The sequence below is a fragment of the Triturus cristatus genome, chromosome 7 (genome assembly GCF_964204655.1).
Source record: "Triturus cristatus chromosome 7, aTriCri1.1, whole genome shotgun sequence".
Lineage (NCBI taxonomy): Eukaryota > Metazoa > Chordata > Amphibia > Caudata > Salamandridae > Triturus > Triturus cristatus.
The window spans coordinates 202,165,109-202,187,088 of NC_140590.1; the positions used below are offsets into that span (position 1 = coordinate 202,165,109).

General features: G+C 48.6%; 1 protein-coding gene across 1 annotated transcript in view; it reads right to left on the bottom strand.

The window, feature by feature from the left end:
* The window catches only part of LOC146809218 (uncharacterized), a 234,566-nt gene that overhangs the window by 188,336 nt on the left and 24,250 nt on the right, over window positions 1-21,980 (bottom strand). The window contains exons 5-6 of the mRNA XM_085616038.1: window positions 12,033-12,096; window positions 10,474-10,639 (exon numbers count right to left, since the gene is read on the bottom strand). The gene's annotated coding sequence lies outside the window, so the exon portion shown is untranslated. The remainder of the gene's footprint in view (window positions 1-10,473; window positions 10,640-12,032; window positions 12,097-21,980) is intronic.

A 21,980-nucleotide genomic window follows, 5' to 3' on the forward strand; every position in this document is an offset into this window, starting at 1 on the left:
CATTAATTAATAGTAATTTTATTAATTGGTTTGCAGTGAAATACTTATCAATCATACTAACAAAAGAATTACATATGGGAATTATACTTCGCATGGCTATATTAATTGTAAACTAACTTGAGTACGCATATTAATAGTAGGAAAATAGGATATTGCATGTTATATGTCGCTTTGGTGATGTATTTGTGATTTGTGCTTTATTCAGTGAGTATAAACTGCTCTGAGTGTTGCTTCTGCTAGATAAATACACACACATATGGGTATTAGTGAAGGGATAACATTTTATTAGCCATTTCTATGTTTTAATTACGTTTTAGTGTTTCTTTTGCTTAAGTTGACCATTTCGGCATAAACAAAATGGCTGAACGAGACGTTGGACGTGACTGCCCTGACAACACGAGGTTCTGGTCGAAGTGCGCAGGGGTCACCGCCAGCAGCAGTGGCCTGGACCTGACCCCAGGAGAACATGTACCCTTCAAGGACGCTCCGGGAACGTAGCCAGTACCAAAGACAATAACCGACTTAAAAACCGGAACCGGCAAGTACGATGAGTTCATCGCTTGGACACCCTGAGAACTTTACCTCACGACCTCAAGTTGACCAATCAGGACTTTCTAAACCCCGAGCTTGATACTTTTTGACATTATTTTCATTATAAAAGTAGGTAGGGAATTGAACTAAAAAAGCTTGCTCTTCTTTGACGAACTCGATTTCCTGACGTTATGCTGACGGAGAGGACGGTGACACTTACTTTTTCTCTCATTTCACAGGCAGTTTTGACCATTTTATATCGTCTGGCTTCTCATACTGATACCTTTCTGTTCATTTTGAGGTAGAGCAGGTTTGATTACACAGTATTCATGGTGCTTGGGTTTCCTCACATAAGGGTGATCTAAAATCTTTGAGCTTCCTACGCATTGGCTTGTATGGCTATTCTCCCATCAACAGTTTCCTTCATCACTGGTTACTAGCTTGCATCTTTCATTAATCCTCCTCACATCGCAGTATTTTCAATCCCTCTGTGGCACTAAGCCCCTCCATTCTTCTATTTATCTTCATGTTGATACTTGAATGACATTTATACTGAAAAATGTATTATATTTTGGCCGTAGATTTCCCCTGAAGAAGGGTGATAGATTCACCCGAAATGCATTGGGAACGCATCTGAAGCCTCAACACATTGTTTTGACATATCAGTTTGATCATTTTGTACTATTTTGAACTTTGGAGCCCTCAGAAGTTTTGTGATTAAAACACTACTTCAGAAAGAAAACGCCTGTTCTCACTTTGGATTGTTATGTTCATTTCAGTTGTAATTGGATAAAATTGTCTTCTATCTGCACAGCCATTTTCAATCTCTTACTAATGATGTATATAATGTTTTACACTCACTTTTGAGTGTTTCAGGTAGTGCGTTCCCTGTCTGGGGCACTCCGCTCCAGTCTTCTCTTCAACTTTCTAAAAGTGACATTTTTAGAATTTGCTAAGGACGCGCCAGATTGAATCACATGCAGACACTCCGAGACCAGATTTAATCGTTCTACTGTGTGACACAGGTTTGAAGCCACCCCCTGTGCCCTGCTGCTACATGCCGTCTTCATGGCCCCAGCGATACAAGGGAGGCCTTCTATCTTACTCCCCCACCACTCTGATAACGTCAATCACACAATAACCCTGGTGTATAAAAACTCTCACAAGATCATTTCTCTTTACAATGGCTGATAGAACTATCATTAATTTACACTTCCCCTCTCGCCACATTGCTTGTCAATTAGTATACACCACACAGTGGATATCTTTTCAGCAGTGGATCTCCGCTTGTTGAGGTTACCATGACTAATGCTAGTGATTCCTTACCTCCTATTCTGGTCACTAGCAGCGCTATCCCAGGTTTCACTTCTAATGCACCAGAGGGAATTTCTCGATGTACCTTGGATTTCTTCTGGGCAGACATAATGTATTTTTTGTGTTACCCTTGTCCTGATGATGACTGGAGTTATGTAGGTCAAAACTCCATCGACACAAACCAGCTAAAACTGTATTGTGAATTATGACATGATACTGCATTCTTTCTGCAAATTAAAATTATTCATGCATAATAACTTTTTTTATTGTTTCCAATACGCTGTTGTACTTTTCACTTGCTTCACTTGCTCCATTTAAATATTTCTTTCATGGGCTCAATGTGTTCACCTTGCACCTAGTACACATTATTAAAAGAATGGCTGATGCTGCAATTACAACCTGTATTGCATACTTGTATGCCTTGTTGTTAGAAATGGGGTTCTTTAGTTGACAATGGTGTGCACCTTTGTCCAAGTAGGGACCCTTGCTTTTAGTCGGGATAAGGGAGTTATGCCTTTAAACAACCCCTGCTCACCACCTTGGTAGCTTGGCACGAGCAGTGAGGCTTATCTCAGAGGCAGTGTCTAAAGTATTTGTGCACACATACAGTAACACAGTGAAAACACTACAAATGGACATCACACCAGATTAGAAAAATAGGCAATCTTTTTCTAAACCAAATCAAAATGATACAAATCCACCATAATATGTGAAGATATCATAGAAAATAGTTTATTGACAAAAAAAAGCTTGTAGCAACAAATAGCTCCACCTGGGGCTATTACGCCGTTGTGACAGATGAAAATCCCAAAGTATGGCACCCACCGCGAGGTGCGCGGCGTCAGGCCCGGAGTCGGAGAGGTGATGCACATAGGATGGCTAAGCAAGAAAATGTTCACTTTCTGAAAGTGGCATTTTCAAACACACAATTTAAAAACCATCTTTACTAAAAGAGGTGTTATTACATTCTGAATCTAGAGAGCCTAAAATCCATTTCTTTATCTTGTCCCACTGGAAAGTTATACTTGCAAGATTTTACAAATAAACTCCCATATTACCCTATGGGTCAGATAGCCTTTCAATAGTGAAAAACAAAACGCTCAGTATTTCCCTATCAGGACATGTCACTAACATCAGTACATGTCCTACCTTTCCCACACACTATAACCTGCCCACAAGGGTATACTGGGCTTTTCTAAGGGGTGTCTTTCATGTAAGAAAAGGGAAGGCACTTGCAGGTCGATATGGTGGTTTACAACTGCGTGTGCAGACACTGCAGTAGCAGGTCTGAGATACATTTATAGGCTACTTGTGTGGGTGGCACAATCAGTGCTGAAGACCCACTAATAGCATTTGAGTCACAGGCCCTGGACACACACAGTGCACTTTACTAGGGACTTACTAGTAAATCAAATATGACAATCGGGGATAACCCATTTAAATCATAATTTACACAGAGAGCATATGCACTTTAGCACTGATCAGCAGTGGTAAAGTACCCAGAGTCCTACAGCAAACAAAAACAGGTCTGTAAAAATAGATGGAAGAAGCAAAACGTTTGGGAATAACCCTGCTAAAAGTGCCATTTCCAACACATCCCCCTTCCAGCCTAAAGCCAGGGTAGACCAATCAATACCTTGAGGGCCTTCCATGCTTGGGGTGATAGAACATGGAACCGGGCTTGCAACAGCAGGGGACTAGTCCTGTTCAACACCTCCCTGAACCCAGTTGAATTCCTCTATCCATGCTATCAGGGCCCACTAAGCTAACCCATGGGAAACCCTTCTCCTCACCTGTGGACCCCTTCTGTGCAGCGCCTAAACTTACTTTGCTCACAGATGTGTCCCAGTCGGCAAGCAGTACCCAAAGGCCAACACAATGTCGTAGCCCAGTCCACCCTGGGGTGTGACTACTGTCCCCCTCCCTGGGGCAACTCTCTCCATCAGGACAGCAAGCCACAGTGGCCACTGATAGCTGTCAGTGACTAGAGACAGGCCTCAAGCCTCTCAGGGCCCTCCAACCCCTGTGGCATCAGAGATTGGCGGTTGGTAGCCCTGGGTGTCTGGCACCCTTTGTCCACTCTACCTCCTGCCAGCTCAGGTATAGCATCCTGACACAGGCCTACCAGCCGACAATCTGTACCCTGAGTCTGGGCAGGCGACAGGGGTGGGCTCTTCAACACCCTGTCCTCCTGGCTGGGGCCCTGCACCCTTCCACCTGGAGCAGTATCCCCAGACTCCAGAATTGTCAGGGCACCTGTGGCAGGTGTCCTCCACAGCTGTCCCACCAGTTCAGGGGTGTTATCCTGCAACTGGTGCACCAGCTTAGGGTCTGTACACTGAGGCTCTGGGGTCAGGGGTGAGGCTGCCCTTACCCTGCCTCCCCTCCTGGGACTCTGCACCCTCCCCTCTGGAGCAGTACCCCTAGAAGACAAACCGGTAGGTGGACTGCTAGCAGTCGCCCTATCCCCCAGGTCAGGGGGGACACCTTAAACATGTCCCTCCAACCCAGGGTCTGTTCCTTTAAGCTGGACCTGTTCCTGGGTATCCAGGACTTCTGGGGGAGTACCGCCACAACCCCCAACAGAAACACACTCCTCAGTAGTTATACAAAAGTCTGCCTGGCACAGGTCTCTAGCCGGCTGTCCACATGACAGTGCATGAAGCCCCCCAGAAGTAGCCTCATCAGGGTCAGTCCTGGGGGGCTCTAACCTCAGAGCTGGCAACTCCTGACCCACTGGTCCTTCCACTAGGGACTGTCCCCCCTTTCTCTGGACTCATGCACCCTCCCCACTGGAGTGGTGTTGCCAGTCACCAGAAAGGGTGGGACACTTGGAACAGCAGCCCTCAGCTCAACTGACACCCTGTGATCCCTCTCAGAGGATTGCCTAATGGTAGAGACTGACCCCTCTCCTGGTGGTCACTCATGGAACCAACCAGGCTCTGGGACTGGGTTTTGGGCACTTTGGGACTCAGCCCACCCTCACTCCCTCTATTCAGAAACAGGACATGGGACCCCTCACCCATCCCACCACACTAGTACATATCTAAGTCACTACCAATATCCCCTATGTCACCTAGGTGGGGAAAACCTTAGCCACCTCCTTCTGGATCACTCCCAAAAGCTTCTTCAGACCGACTGGAATCCACCAAAAGGACTGCCTCCAGTGCATGCACCCTGTGATCAGAGAACTCACACTCCACAGGATGTTGGCATAGCTCTGGAAAGCAGGGACTTAAAATATGTTCTCCAACAATTGAGTCACACAGCCCCTTCAAGTGTTAACCAAGCTACTCTTCACCTCACTATCCAGTTCCTCACAAAAGTACCTCTCATCACCTTCCTGAGACTGGTAAGACAGTATCTGACTGTTTCTGTCATTCAACCCACACTCTTTGGGGCAGTCTCTACACTCACATTCAAGGGCTTCTAAAATGGGGCAACCCCTCACCATGCACCCTTCATCTAGAGTCAGTAGAGTGTCCCTCCCACCACTATGAATATAATCCCCTGTGCCAGTTCCGCAATCCACCTCAGGGACACTGTGCACCACCAGAGCTGCATCATAAACCTGAACCCCCTGGTGTATGTCAACCACCTCTGTCAAGTCAGGTGCCAAATATCTCGGTATATGTACTTCTTCCTCAGCACTAGACATCATGGTTTTGCTGTCACATCTGAGATGGACTCTGCCCTCATGGCTTCAACCTCCAGCCCAGCAAAGCTCAGTTCTTGAGCTACACACTTTTCCTTTTCTTGGACTGAGGCACTCTTGGTCTGAGCCTCTTGAGTTTCCGGTCAAACTCTCTAAGCCTCCGCTCAACAGCTAGAAGCCACTCATCTTTCTCTATTTCTCCCTCACTTTCAGAAAAGTCCTCCTCCTCAGAATCATCTGGTATTGTTGCTTCCAAGAGTCTGATCTCATAAAAATACAGGTGTACCTCAAGATCTCTCCTTGTGGGTCCTCTCTCCACAGGCAGCCCCTTCTCCTTGCACAAGGCATTTATTTATTTCATTGTGTTGATGTAGAGCTGCCAGAAGCTGATCCCCATTTTGTCAAGACTTCACAGGTGCATCAACTAACAAGAGTCTCAGTATAAAAAATACATACAGGACTACACCAGAAAACAGAAAAAAGCAGTATGTGGTTGTGTAATGGTCTTCACTATACTAGTAGTGCACACGAATCCCCGTATGTTAGGCACAGATGCAAGTCCGAATCCCACCGCTGCCACCAATGTTAGAAATGAGGCTCTCTAATTGCCACCTTTGTCCAAGTAGGGCCCCTTGCTTCTAGTCAGGGTAAGGGAGTTACGCCCTTGGACAACCCCTGCTCACCACCTTGGTAGCTTGGCACGAGCAGTCAGGCTTATCTCAGAGGCAGTGTGTAAAGCATTTGTGCTCACATACAGTAATACACTAGCACTGATCAGCAGTGTTAAAGTGCACTGAGTCCTATAGCAAACAAGAACAGGTAAGGAAAAATGGGAAGAAGAAGCAAAACGTTTAGGGATAACCCTGCAAAAAGGGCCATTTCCAACACTTGCTGACAATACAATTGCATCTAATCAACTGAAGTGAGACTTTTTGTTTGATTATTACATTAATTTGCATGTTAAATGGCACCCCTCCTTTGACTCCCATTGAGGCATTGTTGCATGATACTATTACCCAGGTCTCAACTGGGGCTACGCGTTTCTCCTGTGGTTTGTATTATTGCAGGTGGACTAGCAGCATTTAATTTACAGGCCCTGGGCACATGTAGTGCACTTTACTAGGGACATATAAGCAATTTAAATTAGCCAATTGTATATAAGCCAATGTTACCATGTTTAGAGTACAGTGCACATGCATTTAGCACTGGTTAGCAGTGGTAACGTGCCCAGAATCCTAAAACCAACAAAAACAAGGTCAGAAAAATGGAGGAGGGAGGCAAAGTGTGCAGGGGTGACCCTGCTGAAAGGGCCATTTCCAACAATACACATATTTTTTTTACAATTTATGACAAATATTTTCTAATTTAGCTACCATGTGTCTGCACACACCACACCATATCAGTATCTCAACAGCCGCTCGCATGCATTCTTTTCAACACCCGCTCACTCGGCAAACCCGCCACTGAAACATGGAATCTCCTCAGCAACAGCGCACTAGATCTACTCTCTCTCACTGAAAACTGTCTCAACACAACATTGAATCCTGACATTGTCGTAGCCAACCCAACAGGCTACAAGATCTCATGCCAAGACCACCTTCACAAACCCAGTGGAGGATGAGCAAATATTTACAAGGACACCATCAAATGCACTACATCCACGGACTGCGTCACCTCCTTCATGAAATACATGCACTTCCACCTGCAAAAAGACAACAGCCTCCCACTGTAAGGCACCCTAGCATGCAGACCACGCACCAACTTCAGCAACCTCATCACAGACTTTATCGCTCCTTTCACTATCAAATCCAAGGACTTCATACTACTAAACAACCTCAATTTCTTCCTTGAGGGCCCCTGCTTGTCTGGCCTACTTGAGGGCCTGAACATCATCGAACTCTTCCAGCTTATCAAAGACCCATCACACATTGCAGTACATACCCTCAACCTAATCTTTGCCACTGGCAACAAAATCAAGTATAAGTCTGCCTCATCACTCACATGGATGGACCCCTCCATCATACACTTCCAAATCTCCACATCACAAACCAGCTCACCCGCTGGTGTCACCCTGCCCATCCAGAACTAGAGAACTATAACCAAGGGACACTGGAAAAATTACCTTGAAATGAACCAACCCAACAGCACTGTTGACCTAGTCAAAGATACCATCAACTTCAACCAGTGGATCAAGAACTGTGCAGACTCACTCACACCCATCAAACTCAACAGACAGAGAAGAACCAATAAACAGACCAGCTGCTATATATGTGACCTCAGGGAATCCAAACACCACTGGAGACAACTAGAAAGAAAATGGAGAATCAATTGTGAGGACAATGCCTGCACAGCCTACAAGGCTGCACTCAGGTGCTATAACACCTCCTTAGAAACATAATGAAAAGAGCTTTTACCAAACACATAGAAGGAAGCTTCAAAGAGATCTCAATGATCAAGAAGTTTGCCACCACAGAAGCCACAGCCAATACCATGACAACATCACTGGCACTCTGCAACAATCTTTCCAACCTATTCCACAGCAAAATCGAAAGGAGAAACACTTATCAGCCAAATCCTCACCCACATCATCAACTCCTCCATCAAATCATCCACCTTTCCTGAAGACTGGAAACTTGCAGCAGTCAACGCCCTCCTCCAAAAACCTTTGACTTACTCCATCAGGCTGGGCAACTTCCGACCCATCTCCCTGCTCCCGTACCCAGTCAGAGTGATAGATAAAGCAATCAACAGACAACTCACCAACTGCCTCGGACTTCACAACTTACTCAGCCGCACTCAATGAGGCTTTCAGAGTAATTCCAAAACATTACTCATCGTGGCCACATAGGATATCAATACTAGACCATGAAGAAACCACTGCCCTCATCCAACCTGACCTTGCCGCTGCTTCCAAGAATCTGCCTTCAACTGGGTTTGCTCTTTCCTCACATGAAGATCATAGAGAGTCAGACTACCTCAGTACACATTGGAACCCACAAACCTGATTGGTGGAATGCCCCAGGACTCTTCGTTCAGTTCATCCTTCTTCAACCTCTACATGACTTCGCTCACTAACATCATCAGAACGTTTGGCATCTCAATCATCTCTTATGCCAATGACACCCAACTCATTATTAATACTATTTGACACAAAAAATCCTCCTAAACCAACTTCTCTGACTGCATGATCAATATAGTTGATTGAATGAAAACCAATTGCGTAAAACTCAACTTTTACAAGCCATAAGTGCTGATCTTTGAGAACAAGAACTCCTCCCAGGAACTCCACCTCATGGCCATCAGAACTCAAACCCACACCCACACCTACCAAACATGCAAAAAACCTGTGAATCCTCCTCAAAAGCAAACTTAACATGACAACACAAGTCAATGCAGTCGGTTCCTCTTGTTTCCACATTCTCCACATGCTTCACAAGTTCTTCAAATAGATAGCCCAGAATACCAGAAGCACCATGACACAAATCCTCATCACAAGAAAACTGTACTATGGCAACACACTCCAAGCAGGGATTTCCAACTGCCTCCTCCACTGACTCTAGACCATGCAGAACACTGTTGCAAGACTCATCTTAGACCTCCTGTAACGGTCCCACACCACTCATCTTAGACCTCCTGTAACGGTCCCACACCACACCTCAGAAAACTCCACTGGCTCCCAATACACAAATGTTGCCAATTCAAACTCCTCATGCATGCATACAAGGCACTGCACACATATGTCCAACTGACCTTAACAAACAACTTCAATACCACCAGACACCTGCACTGAGCCTCACTTTCAATTGCACATAGGCCCTAGATACGGTAATGCAGAATGGGAGCCTTAGGATTCTCAGACATTGCACACAAAACATGGAAAGACCTCCCCCTTCACATTAGGGCCTCATCCTGACTCCTTGAGTTCCTCAAGAAGCTGAAGACCTGGGTTTATTTCCAACCTCACACTCAGACTGACACCTATACACTTTCTCCAGCACCTGACTAGCTTATACAAATCAAACAATTTGACTTGAAATAAATAGTATGTTAAAATAGGTAGGGACAAGTATAGGAAGATTATGAGTTCAGCACTTATTGTTCACTGAACTAGTTTAAAAAAGAAAGAACTGAAAACAACAGTCATCTATTTTGTTCTGATGATTACCTTGGTCATTAGATTTCAACTTCAGGATAAAATAGAGGAATGTTCACCAACACGTGGTGGAAACAAGCAAGGCTCCTTCTTGCTTATTAATCTTTGCTTTCAGGAAGATCTTTATGATGTTATTTATGGCAAGCAAGCAGAGGTCACCAAAGTTTACAGACTATGTTTTCACGCATAGAAGCTTTTTACCTTTTGGGCTAGATGTTATTTTTCTCAAAAGTGCTTATGCTGTGGTTAATTATATTTCTTTGTTGATTTAAGGTATGACCCATCTAATTGTTTTGGGCTGATTGTTGTGTGAAATAGACAAAGAGATTGAACAGTAGTACTTGTTGGAAAGTGAGTTGTAAGTAGAGATAAGTAGTGACTTACCACTAGTAATAAGGCTACAATCACAATAAAAGGATCCGTCAAGGTCTTACAAATATTCCCATGCTCAGCCCTTGGTAGTTGGCAATGGGTTGGCAGGCTTAACTTTGGAGACAGGTGTGCAAAGCATTTAAAAAACACCAATACATAACATAAGTAAGACACAAAACACAATAAAAAGCTAGCTCTAATTCATAAAAGTAGATTATATTTTAATGAACATATAGACACCAAAATGACAAAAATGCAATGTAGGGAAATGGAGATTGAATTTTAAAAGAAAAAACACTTTCTTGTGATTAAAATCTATTGGCGCCAAATTGGGACATCTGTTTGCACTTTACCAGGACAAATTCAAAGTTTGAGGCTGACCATGATGGAGCCCTGGTTGGATAGACTAAGTTGTAGGCCCCGGTCATAATTTTACCATCGCACTTACTCGTTTTTCCGGAGCTTTTTCTCTCAATATCGAGCAAGGCTCCTCTTCGGGCTCGATTCACGTAGACATCGTCGACTTGATTTTTGTGAGGCCCTGATAAAATCCTGGAATTCTGGAGCCGACTTGACTCTCGATGTCGAGTCGGTCACCTTATGGAGCTCATTATCTACAATAGAGAAACACATTTGTCAGTTTTTCCATCACCAGGGCTTATAAAACATATTTTATAATGTCCCTGCTTATAGTTACATAGCACCCTACCACTGGGCTACCTAAGGGGGTTCTTAGGGGTGACTTATATTTAAAATAAAGTAGATTACTACTTTGGAAGTATCATTAATTTCAAAGTTAAATTTACATATAATTTAACTCTAAATAAAAGTCTGCAAATCATGAATGCCTTTAAAATAACAGCAGACAACACAGTAGAGTACACTCCAGTTCAGGAAATCTACTGGACCTCTAAACCTCCCTGCCCTATTATATGCTTGGAACTTATAGGTAATTTGAATCCTCCTTGCCTTATTTTATACTAAGGACTTACAAGGTTAGTCATTATCAATTGTAATTGTACCTAACCAACATATACCTATACAGCAGAGTACTGGCCCTGGGTTTGGTAAGCAAAGCCAGGGGCACAGTCAGAGTCATTTACCACCAGTACTAAACAATCAATGGGGGTGATCGGGGCCAAAAGGATGACTTTCTCACAGTACTTCACCATCTTTGACAGTGTAAATGTTGCACTGTACTCAAACTTTAGGGGAATGCGCTACTCCAAGAACCTTGAAACAAAAAAGGGAAGTAAAGCATGTTTCCTTTGTGGTACTTTTTGTCTCATTTGAAGGATTTTACCCATTTGCCTGTATCAGTGAATAAGAGTTTCTGGGGTTTTAAAGTGCGGCAGGAGCCTTCTGCTTATTTAATTTGCAAATACAAAAATGAATGTATTTGTTGGTTGAGGAAGGTTACTTTTAAATATAAATCAGTCATTCATTATTGATTTCAAGCCCGAAAGTAGTGAAGGGCTACTTGTACTTTTTTAAAATTGTATGAAAGATACTGAAAGAAGTGAAACATTCGTGCAAATGCTTTTTGTCGGACGGACCAGTCGGACAATCTAGTATTGTCAAGGTGGTATCCTCAGGATCGGTTTGTTGCTCAGTAGTCCACCTTTTGATAATCCCAAGCCCAAACTGCTATAATATCACAGGACAGTGGGATGATCAAGTGAGGGAAGGAAAGGGAGGGAACAGCAAGGAGGGAGAACTGAAATGACAGCAACAAGACTCATGAACATCTAATTCTAAGGAGCACAACTGAATATATAAACACAAGGCATTTCCTCTAGATCTCTCATAAACAATACCTGTAACAAAACATAGTAAAGCAATATTCTACACAATTCGTAGTTCCGTTGAGGGAAGTAATTTTATCTGTTGTGTTAGCTGTAGTAGGAGATAGACAGGGATAAAACATTTTCATGACACATGCTACATCTTACATTCAAAATGCAATTACTTTAAGGAAACAATGTGTCTTCCTATTCAGTTACCTACCCTTTTTGGACTCGACTTGTCATCACAGGGGTTGAGTGCAGACCTCTACTCTCTCATAACACCCCTGTTAGATAGAGCCCAAAGAGACAACAAATCATAAACCAAGAACTGATCCCAATCCTATCTGTATATTTAATCCATTTTTACGAGGTGCAATAATACCCATGAACACAGTCACTGGGCAAGGTAGTAACAAACCAGGGCGCCTGCTCGCAGGAGAGCAAAAGAATAATGTTCGGAATGGCCTGAAAAGATCCACAAACAGAGAGTTTCCCTCATGGGCAACAAGCAGTTAATAGGAAGGAAACAACAAACACAAGGCAGCCAGAACGAGTCGTATTCCAATTGTTAAGCGTGGAAACTTAGCAGGAGACCAGGTTCTCAGCACCTCAGACGCGGAGAATGCTTCTCCGAGGGAACAAGGAAAGGTTCAGGAAACAGGCGAGTGGTGCAGAGCAACCTTACCCAACCAGCGGTCAAGACAGCGTCCTTGATCTCTCCCCTGTACCAGGAAAGGAATTTCCGACGCTGCTCTGTAGTCTGACAGCAATTATATAGGTGCCTTCACCGTGCACCACGTAACGCGCAGGGCTCATGGGAATTCTAGTTCCCGATAGTGCTGGCCCACAAGGAACACAATGCCGGAACCTGAAGGTGCTCTTGAGCACCAGAGCTTGGTTCTAGTGATTTTATTTTATTAACTGTGCGATTACTTAAAATCTTTACTGTTGGAAAGGCGTTCGCTGGAGGGGGGTTCGATACCCGTCTTGCCCACCCCTTTGACCCACCTCTCCCAAGTAGGCCGAACCAGGCGCGCACACCCTGAGCTTACACTACGAACAGAGTGACACCACACGTATTCTTTGTAGGACGATAGGTCCTTTTATCGAAGGTTTCAAGGGATCTTTATGATCCAAGGTGCAAGTAGTACATCAGCGGCACAAGAGACTACAAATCGGCGGTAGAGGAATGGGGGTAGCGGGACAGTCTTTGAATGTAGTGTCTCTGCAAAGTACCCTGCGGATAGCTCACAATCCTCGAGCTGGAGGGTGTTGTTTCTCTGGGCGATCTCTTGCCAATTCGTCCTCGAGGGGAGAGCCGTGAGTCACTCAGCAGGCACAGGCAGTTCGGAGTTCGGGAGCCGCGATCTCGTCAGCAGGGCTCAGATGGTTCAATGGCTGGGGGCCGCGAGTCACTCAGCAGGCCCAGGTGGTTCGGTGTTCGAGAGCCGCGATCTCGTCAGCAGGGCTCAGATGGTTCAATGGCTGGGGGCCGCGAGTCACTCAGCAGGCCTAGGTGGTTCGGTATTCGGGAGCCGCGACAGCGTCAGCAGGCTTCGATGGTTCCAGGTCTTCTCTGCCATTCGTTCCTCCGGCACCCCTTATTATACTCCCCCTGCCCTTTGAAGTCCAGAGTCCTCGCAGAGAGGGGCCTTTGGTGACTGAGGGGGTTCGGCGGGATTTCCTGCCGCTCGTTTCTTTGGTCTTTTCAGGTGGGTCTGGGAGGGACCCCAGACGCTCGGCAGGCGAGGCGCCTGCTCCCCAGGGGCCTGGTGGCCGATCGAGTCCTCCCGGGGGAAGGCGATCCGAGGTGTGACTGGGCTGGCGCCTCTTGGTCTGGCTCGGGGGTTCCCGCTCCCTCGGTCGGACATGCGTGGTAGGGTGTCGAGTCTGTCGGGGGCTCTGGCCGGCCCTCGGGTCTGTGTGGCTGGGGCGGCCGGAGTCGGAGATGCCGTGTCTTGGGGGTGGTTGCAGGTTGGCTGGATGATCGGGAGGGCATACGCCGTGAGGCCGGTCTCACACGCGTCCCCCCCAGCTGAAAGGCGTGGAGAACTACCCATCTACTGGGGGGTTCTCCTCGCCAAAGCGGAAGAACCGGGACAGGCCGTCGGCGTTGGCATGATCCGTCCCGGGGCGATGCTCGACAGTGAAGTCCATCCCCTGGACCATCGTAATAGCTTGGGGTTCTCTCCCCTCATCTGCATCAGCCACCGCAAGGGCCGGTGGTCCGTCTGCACTCGGAAGTGGGTTCCGAACAAGTAGGGCCGTATTTTCTTGAGGGCCCAGACTACGGCGAAGGTCTCTCGTTCTATGGTACTCCAACGCTGTTCTCGAGGCAGCAGCCTTCGGCTGATAAAGGCTATGGGCTGATCTATGCCCTTGTCGTTGAACTGCGAGAGGACGGCTCCGATGCCGTGTTCGGATGCGTCGGTCTGGACCACAAACTCTTGGGAGTAGTCGGGGGCCTTGAGTACTGTGGCGGTGCACATGGCGGTTTTCAAGGCGTCGAACGCCTGCTGGCACGGGGGGGTCCACTGCACCTTCTTCGGGAGCTTTTTGGAGGTTAACTCCATGAGAGGCCCTGCGAGGCTACCATAGTTTTTAATGAACCTCCGGTAGTATCCTGTGAGGCCCAGGAAGGCCCGGACTTCCGTCTGAGTGGTGGGGGGCTCCCAGGACTTGATGGCGTTGATCTTTGGTTGGAGGGGGGCGACCTGCCCGCTGCCCACCTGATGCCCCAGATAGACCACGGAGCCTTGCCCGAGCTGGCATTTGCTGGCCTTCACTGTTAGGCCGGCTTGGCGCAGGGCCAGCAGTACTTGCCGGAGGTGCTGGAGATGCTCGTGCCATTGAGAGCTGAATACAGCTATGTCGCCAAGGTACGCTGCGCTGAACTCCTCGAGTCCGGCCAGGACCTTGTTTACCAACCGCTGGAAGGTGGCCGGGGCATTTTTCATCCCGAACGGCATGACCCTATAGCGGTAGTGTCCATCGGGTGTGGAGAAGGCGGAGCGTTCTTTTGCTCCTTCCGTGAGCGCAATCTGCCAGTAACCGCAGGTCAGGTCGAAGGTGCTGAGGAAACGAGCGGCCCCAAGGCGGTCGATGAGCTCGTCGGCGCGGGGGATAGGATGAGCGTCCGCTCGGGTGACCGCATTGAGCCCCCGGTAGTCCACACAGAATCTTAGTTCGGGGGCGGCCGCTTTCGGGACCAGGACTACCGGGCTGGCCCAGGGGCTATCGGAGGGTTCGATCACTCCAAGGGTTAACATCTTCTGTACTTCGGTCTTGATGCAGGTGCGGACCCGGTCAGGCACCCGGTAGGCTCGGTGTCTCACAGGTGGGCTGTCGCCGGTGTCCACGTCGTGGACACACCAGTCGGTGACCCTTGGGATGAGGGAGAAGAGGTCTGCGAATTGTCTGAGCAGCTGGCGACAGTCGTCGGACTGTTGGGGAGTGAGGGTGGTCGACAGTTTCACTCCCTCCATGGAACCATCCAGTTCTTTAGCGCACAGGGGGTCGGGCAGGGGTTCAGTGTCTTCTTCCGCCCCATCGTCGGTGGCCAGTAGCAAACTCAACTCCGTTCTCACAAAGTGGGGCTTGAGACGGTTCACATGGAGAACCCGGAGGGGGTTCCGTGGGGACTGTACATCGATCAGGTACGTGACCTGACTCTTCCGCTCGATCACCTTGAAGGGGCCAGTCCATTTGTCCTGTAGGGCGCAGGGTTTCACCGGGGCCATGACCCAAACCTGCTGGCCCGGCTGGAATTCAACCAGAGTTGCGTTCTGGTCATACCAGCGCTTCATTTCTTCTTGGCTGGCCTCGAGGTTAGCCTCTGCGAGTTTTCTGAACTTCCGGGTCTGGTTGCGGAGCGCCAGGATGTAGCGGAACACATCAGGAGGGGTCCCCCGGGGGCTTGTCTCCCAGCCCTCTTTGACCAGGCTCAGGGGCCCCCGGACAGGGTGTCCGTATAGTAGTTCGAATGGGCTGAACCCCAGGGACTTTTGGGGAACTTCTCGGTACGCGAACAGGAGGCAAGGGAGGAGGACGTCCCATCTTCAGCGCAGGGGCTCCTCGAGGGTCAGGATCATCCCCTTCAGGGTTCGGTTGAAGCGTTCCACCAGGCCGTTGCCCTGGGGATGGTAGGGGGTCGTGAACTTATATGTTACTCCGCACTGCTGCCACAGGGACTTCATGTAGCGGGATATGAAGTTAGTGCCGCGATCACTCACAACCTCGCGAGGGAATCCGACACGGGAGAAGATCCCCATGAGAGCCCGGCCACCACGGGAGCCGTCACGGTGCGGAGGGGAATGGCCTCGGGGTAGCGGGTGGCATGGTCCACCAGGACGAGGATGAATCTGTGGCCCTGGGCGGTCTTCGGATCCAGGGGTCCCACGATGTCGATGCCGACCCGCTCAAACGGGGTACTCACAACGGGAAAGGGTTGTAATGGAGCCTTGCGCTTTCCGCCACTTTTCCCACTGCCCTGGCACGTGAGGCAGGATTTACAGTGGACTTCTACATTTGCTCGCATCTTGGGCCAATAGAAGTGGGTAACTAATCGCTGATATGTTTTGTCTTGGCCTAAGTGTCCTGCCAAGGGTACATCGTGGGCCAGGCCCAGGAGGAGGCTTCGGAAGCGCAGGGGTACTACCAGTACTCGGGCTGCGCCTAGCTCGGCTGACTTTTGTTCGCTGTATAGGAGGCCATTGTCCCAATAGACCCAGTGGGTTCTGGTCCGGTCACCGGCGGTCTGGGCTTTGGCTTGTTGTCGGAGTCCCACGAGGGAAGGGCAGGTGGCCTGTTCCTGGCAGAACTCTTCATGGGAGGGACCTCCCTCACAGCGCCACTGGGCCATCTCGGGCAGTTCTCCGAGCTCAGTCAGTGCCTCAGGGGCGGAAGGTTCCGGCCCTTCTCCCGATTAGTGTCTTCTTCTCCTTCCGAAGGAGGGTTGTCCGTTTCTGGTAGGGTGTCCCGGTTCTCGGGGACAGTGTTCGGTGGGAGGGCCTCATCGCCCTCGGAGAGAGGCAATCGCGCGGTCATGGAGCGCGTGGTGGCGCAGACCCATTCGGGTAGGCCCATCATCTCGAGATGGGCTCTTCGTTCCACTTGCCCCCACGGGGAACTCTCAAGGTCGTTGCCCAGGAGGCAGTCTACGGGCTGTGATGTTCGGACGGCTACCTTCAATTCTCCGGAGACTCCTCCCCACTCGAAAGGCACCAGAGCCATCTGGCAGAGGCTCTCGGAATTGTCGGAGGATATGACCGGACAGAGGGCACCGGGTAGGATCTGGTCTTCAGAGATTAGGTTGCGGTGGACCGCGGTGACACTTGCCCCGGTATCGCGGAGGCCCTCGACTCGGTGGCCGTTGATGGTCACCTGCTGTCGGTACTTCTTCGTGTTGGCGGGCAAGGGTGTCCCGGGGACCATTTCTCGATCACCAAGGGAGACCAGGGCCATGGCAGCTGGTTCCCACTCTTCGGAGTCCTCTAGCTCTTCCCCTAGGGCCACGGAGGCCATCTGCCGGGCCGGGGGGTTGGTCGTTGCGGTTCGTTGATACTGGGGACACTGGGGGTCATTGGCGTAGTGTCCGGGCTGTTGGCAGCGGAAGCAGGTGATCCTGGTTCGTGGCCCTAGCCGCCCCGGGGCTCCGGTGCTGGCTGGGGACGGGGCTGGACCTGCCGCTGGTGGGCTGCTGGGAGGGCTGTGCCGGGGCCCCCCTGGGAAGTCTCTCGGTCGGCCGTGGTTTCCTCCGCCCCTCTGGCAGGGGGGTCCTTGACTGTGGCGACCGTAGTCTCCCACGGGGCCTCGGGTGGCCCGGGTAGTCACCCAACGGTCAGCCTCGGCTGTCAACTTTCGAGGGTCGGTGAGTTTACTGTCCAGGAGATGTTGGCGCAGTTCTACAAAGCAATTGGCCGCTAAATGTTCCCAGGCGATCAGATCAAACAGCTCTTCGAAGTTGGAGACCTTGCTGCCCTTGATCCACCCGTCCAAGGCCCGGCTGTAAAAGTTCACGTATTCTACCCATGTGGTGCCCGGTATCTTTTTGCAATCTCGGAACCGTTGCCTTTACATCTCGGGGGTGAGTCCATACCAGCCCACGAGGGCTTCTTTCATGTGGCTGTAGGAGTTCATGACCGTGGAGGGCAGATCCAGCAGGGTATCTCTTCCTTCGCTTAAGAACCGGCCCCATAGCCCAGCCCCCCAATCCTTCTGCGGGACTCGGTGAGAGGTCATGGCGACTTCGTAGGCCTTAAACCACTGCTGGATATCGTCGTTTTTGTAATACTCCTTTACCACATCCTTGGGGATGTGGACTTTGGCTTCCACGGTGGGAGCGGATGGTAGATTCCCAGAGGGTCGTGACTCTTCGCTTTTAGCCCTCAACTCGATCTCTTTCAGGCTGCGTTCATGTTCCAGCTGGAGTTTCTTTTCGTCGTGCTCTCTTTGGCGTCTCATTTCCTCGAGTTCCCGTTGTAGCCGTAACTGCTCGACGGCTAACTTTTTCTCGGCCAGTTTTATTTCTCCCTCGATTTTCAGCTTGGCCAGTTCAAGTTCGTGGTTGCGGCCTCTCTCTCGGTCTGCTAGTTCCTCGGGGGACAGGTTCCCCTCTGGCCCGCTGTTTCTCACCGGGATGCTTTGTGGTTCATGGGCGGAGTCTCCTTCTGTTTGGGTCGGGGGCGCCCCCGTCTCGACCCAGGTCTTCAATACTTTTTGGAAGTCTTCCTTTGTGCTTAATCCGGTGGTAGCGATTCCAAGGTCTTTGCAAAATTGTTTTAATTCTCTATGCGTATAATAGTCCAATTGATCTTCTCGGAACGTCGAGCTCATTTCGGTACCTGCGGCACCCAGGGAGGTTTCTCCTTCCATCTCTGTTTGGTAGTGCGTCAGTCGTTCACTGCACGCTCTCTTTCGGTGTCGGCTCGGATCCCGTCGTTGGAAAGGCGTTCGCCGGAGGGGGGTTCGATACCCGTCTTGCCCACCCCTTTGACCCACCTCTCCCAAGTAGGCCGAACCAGGCGCGCACACCCTGAGCTTACACTACGAACAGAGTGACACCACACGTATTCTTTGTAGGACGATAGGTTCTTTTATCGAAGGTTTCAAGGGATCTTTATGATCCAAGGTGCAAGTAGTACATCAGCGGCACAAGAGACTACAAATCGGCGGTAGAGGAATGGGGGTAGCGGGACAGTCTTTGAATGTAGTGTCTCTGCAAAGTACCCTGCGGATAGCTCACAATCCTCGAGCTGGAGGGTGTTGTTTCTCTGGGCGATCTCTTGCCAATTCGTCCTCGAGGGGAGAGCCACGAGTCACTCAGCAGGCACAGGCAGTTCGGAGTTCGGGAGCCGCGATCTCGTCAGCAGGGCTCAGATGGTTCAATGGCTGGGGGCCGCGAGTCACTCAGCAGACCCAGGTGGTTCGGTGTTCGAGAGCCGCGATCTCGTCAGCAGGGCTCAGATGGTTCAACGGCTGGGGGCCGCGAGTCACTCAGCAGGCCCAGGTGGTTCGGTATTCGGGAGCCGCGACAGCGTCAGCAGGCTTCGATGGTTCCAGGTCTTCTCTGCCATTCGTTCCTCCGGCACCCCTTATTATACTCCCCCTGCCCTTTGAAGTCCGGAGTCCTCGCAGAGAGGGGCCTTTGGTGACTGAGGGGGTTCGGCGGGATTTCCTGCCGCTCGTTTCTTTGGTCTTTTCAGGTGGGTCTGGGAGGGACCCCAGACGCTCGGCAGGTGAGGCGCCTCCTCCCCAGGGGCCTGGTGGCCGATCGAGTCCTCCCGGGGGAAGGCGATCCGAGGTGTGACTGGGCTGGCGCCTCTTGGTCTGGCTCGGGGGTTCCCACTCCTTTGGTCGGACATGCGTGGTAGGGTGTCGAGTCTGTCGGGGGCTCTGGCCGGCCCTCGGGTCTGTGTGGCTGGGGCGGCCGGAGTCGGAGATGCCGTGTCTTGGGGGTGGTTGCAGGTTGGCTGGATGATCGGGAGGGCATACGCCTTGAGGCCGGTCTCACATTTACAGTATAAAACACATGAACAGCGCCCCCCCTCCCAACTACCCTTCCCCCAGGAAAATCCCGGTGTTCAGCTTTAAAATAGCACTGTGGCTACATGGGCTCTATTTACTACTTTATGTCCATTTAAAACTTCAATAAAAAAATAAAAAAGTTAAAATATTGGGTTACCGCCCTTTAGGGATCAATGGTTATATAAACATCCAAAAGTTCTTAACGTGCCCCCTGTTTGGCCCCAAGTTTAATTTTTGATTCCAGTGACCTTGCAAGAAACCCCTGGGTTAGGTGATGACTAACAGGGTTAGGGCACCAGATAATTTTCATTACAGAATGACATGACCCCTGAGTTCTGCGGCCTTTTGATTGGAATTAAGTGCAATTCTACTCTGGCAAGTATGCAAGTTGTGATTCCTGAAAAGCACCAGTCCGAGGCCTCTCTGCAGGGTCTGAGGCTCAAGTCCCTTAGGGCCGGGCGCAGCAAACGACGACGATCGCTGGCCAACTTTGAGCAGCAGTATAAAAGATGTAGCCAGGATTCTCTGCGGTAATTGCATAACCGGCAGGAGATGATGCTGTCAGTACGTGCCCATTTTGGGGTAAAATCCGAAATCTTGAGGGCCGTAAGGCGCAAGTACCGAATTTTCTTTCTTGCTTGGGCTGAAAGTGAATCTCGCAAATATGGTTGAGCTTTCCCAGGAGTATATGACTTATCCAGGGCCAGTGTGAGGGAGTTGTACCGGAGTGATGAACGATCCAGTTCAGACGAGATGGTCTGGACTTGGCGCTTTACAGCTTTGGCCCAGGCAGAATAAGTAATTTCGTGAAGGGGCATGCTCTTTGCCTCAATTTTCAGTAGGTCTATTGCTTGTTCCAACTTGGAGTGCCATGGGGAACCCGCTGCCCTGAAAATAAATTTTAGGAAGTATTTAAGATTGTTTTCAGGGCCTTTCAGTACTCTGATGTAATATTTTATTAGGTCCCCCTGTAGTACCAAGTCCGGTCGGTTCAATCCTATTTCCAGCCTTAGCCTGGTGTTCCATGCTTGTCTAGGAGCTTGGAGCACGGTCTTGTAAGCTTTTAACTGGGCCGCATTGATGACTTTCTCAAGTGCTCCTGGGAAGGCTAAGTGACCACAAGTGATTGCGGGAATCAGTTTTTCCCTAAGTACAGTCAGCATGGGTTCTATAGATGGACTTACTATACTACTTATAGAAACAACGATGAGGGTTGCTGCTATGTGTGCACCAGAGAGTATAATCTAGTGTAATAATATCCTTACTTGCAATTAATGGTCTCCTGCTCACTCCTAGTGGCCCACCGTTAAAGCCACTTAAATAAAGAACATCAAAAGTATAATAGAAAGGAGAGGAGTAATGTTACATGTTATAAACAAAGAAATGTTGTAGTACAAAATGAATTTGAGTTATTTGTTTTTATTCCTTATTCTTTATAATTATTTGTGTATTTCCTTCCTAATTGTTTCAATTATTCAAAAGTATTCCAATAAACGTATACATTGGTTTCCATCTTAACCATCACATGTAGAACTGATGCATTGATTTATTTATACCAGCAATATTCAAAATTATACACTTTGTAATAAATCGATTCAAATAAATGATGCTTAGTATATACAGTTGTACAGCTTAATGCTCAATACAATGCTCAATATGTACAATTATACAGCCAACGCGTTTCGTCCTATCTAGGACATCATCAGGGCTGTAAAAAAAGAAAAGAAAAACATCATATCAATATACATTGTTCGATATATAAATCCTATCACGATACCTATACAAGGAAGAAATATATCCACAATATACAGAATATACCTATTTGACAGTACAAACTTATAGATCATAATCAAAAATATCCATGTATAGAACAGTGTTAACAGCTGCTTGCAATACTGAAAACAATATAATAGTTGCTTCATTCCTTAATTATCAAAATTATGTCCATAATCCCATCCAAGGCCTGTCACCCATTCAGTATATTTTTATTCAGGAGGATAACCCATAGTCCCCTTTATATTTCAAGCATGAAAGTATAATCTTTAAATTAAATTAGTATTTCCTAATAGTCCATCCCTACTGCTTGTTTCTCACCTCAATGTTACTTGAAACAATCCTTGCAAATCTATGCTCTCTTTTCCTT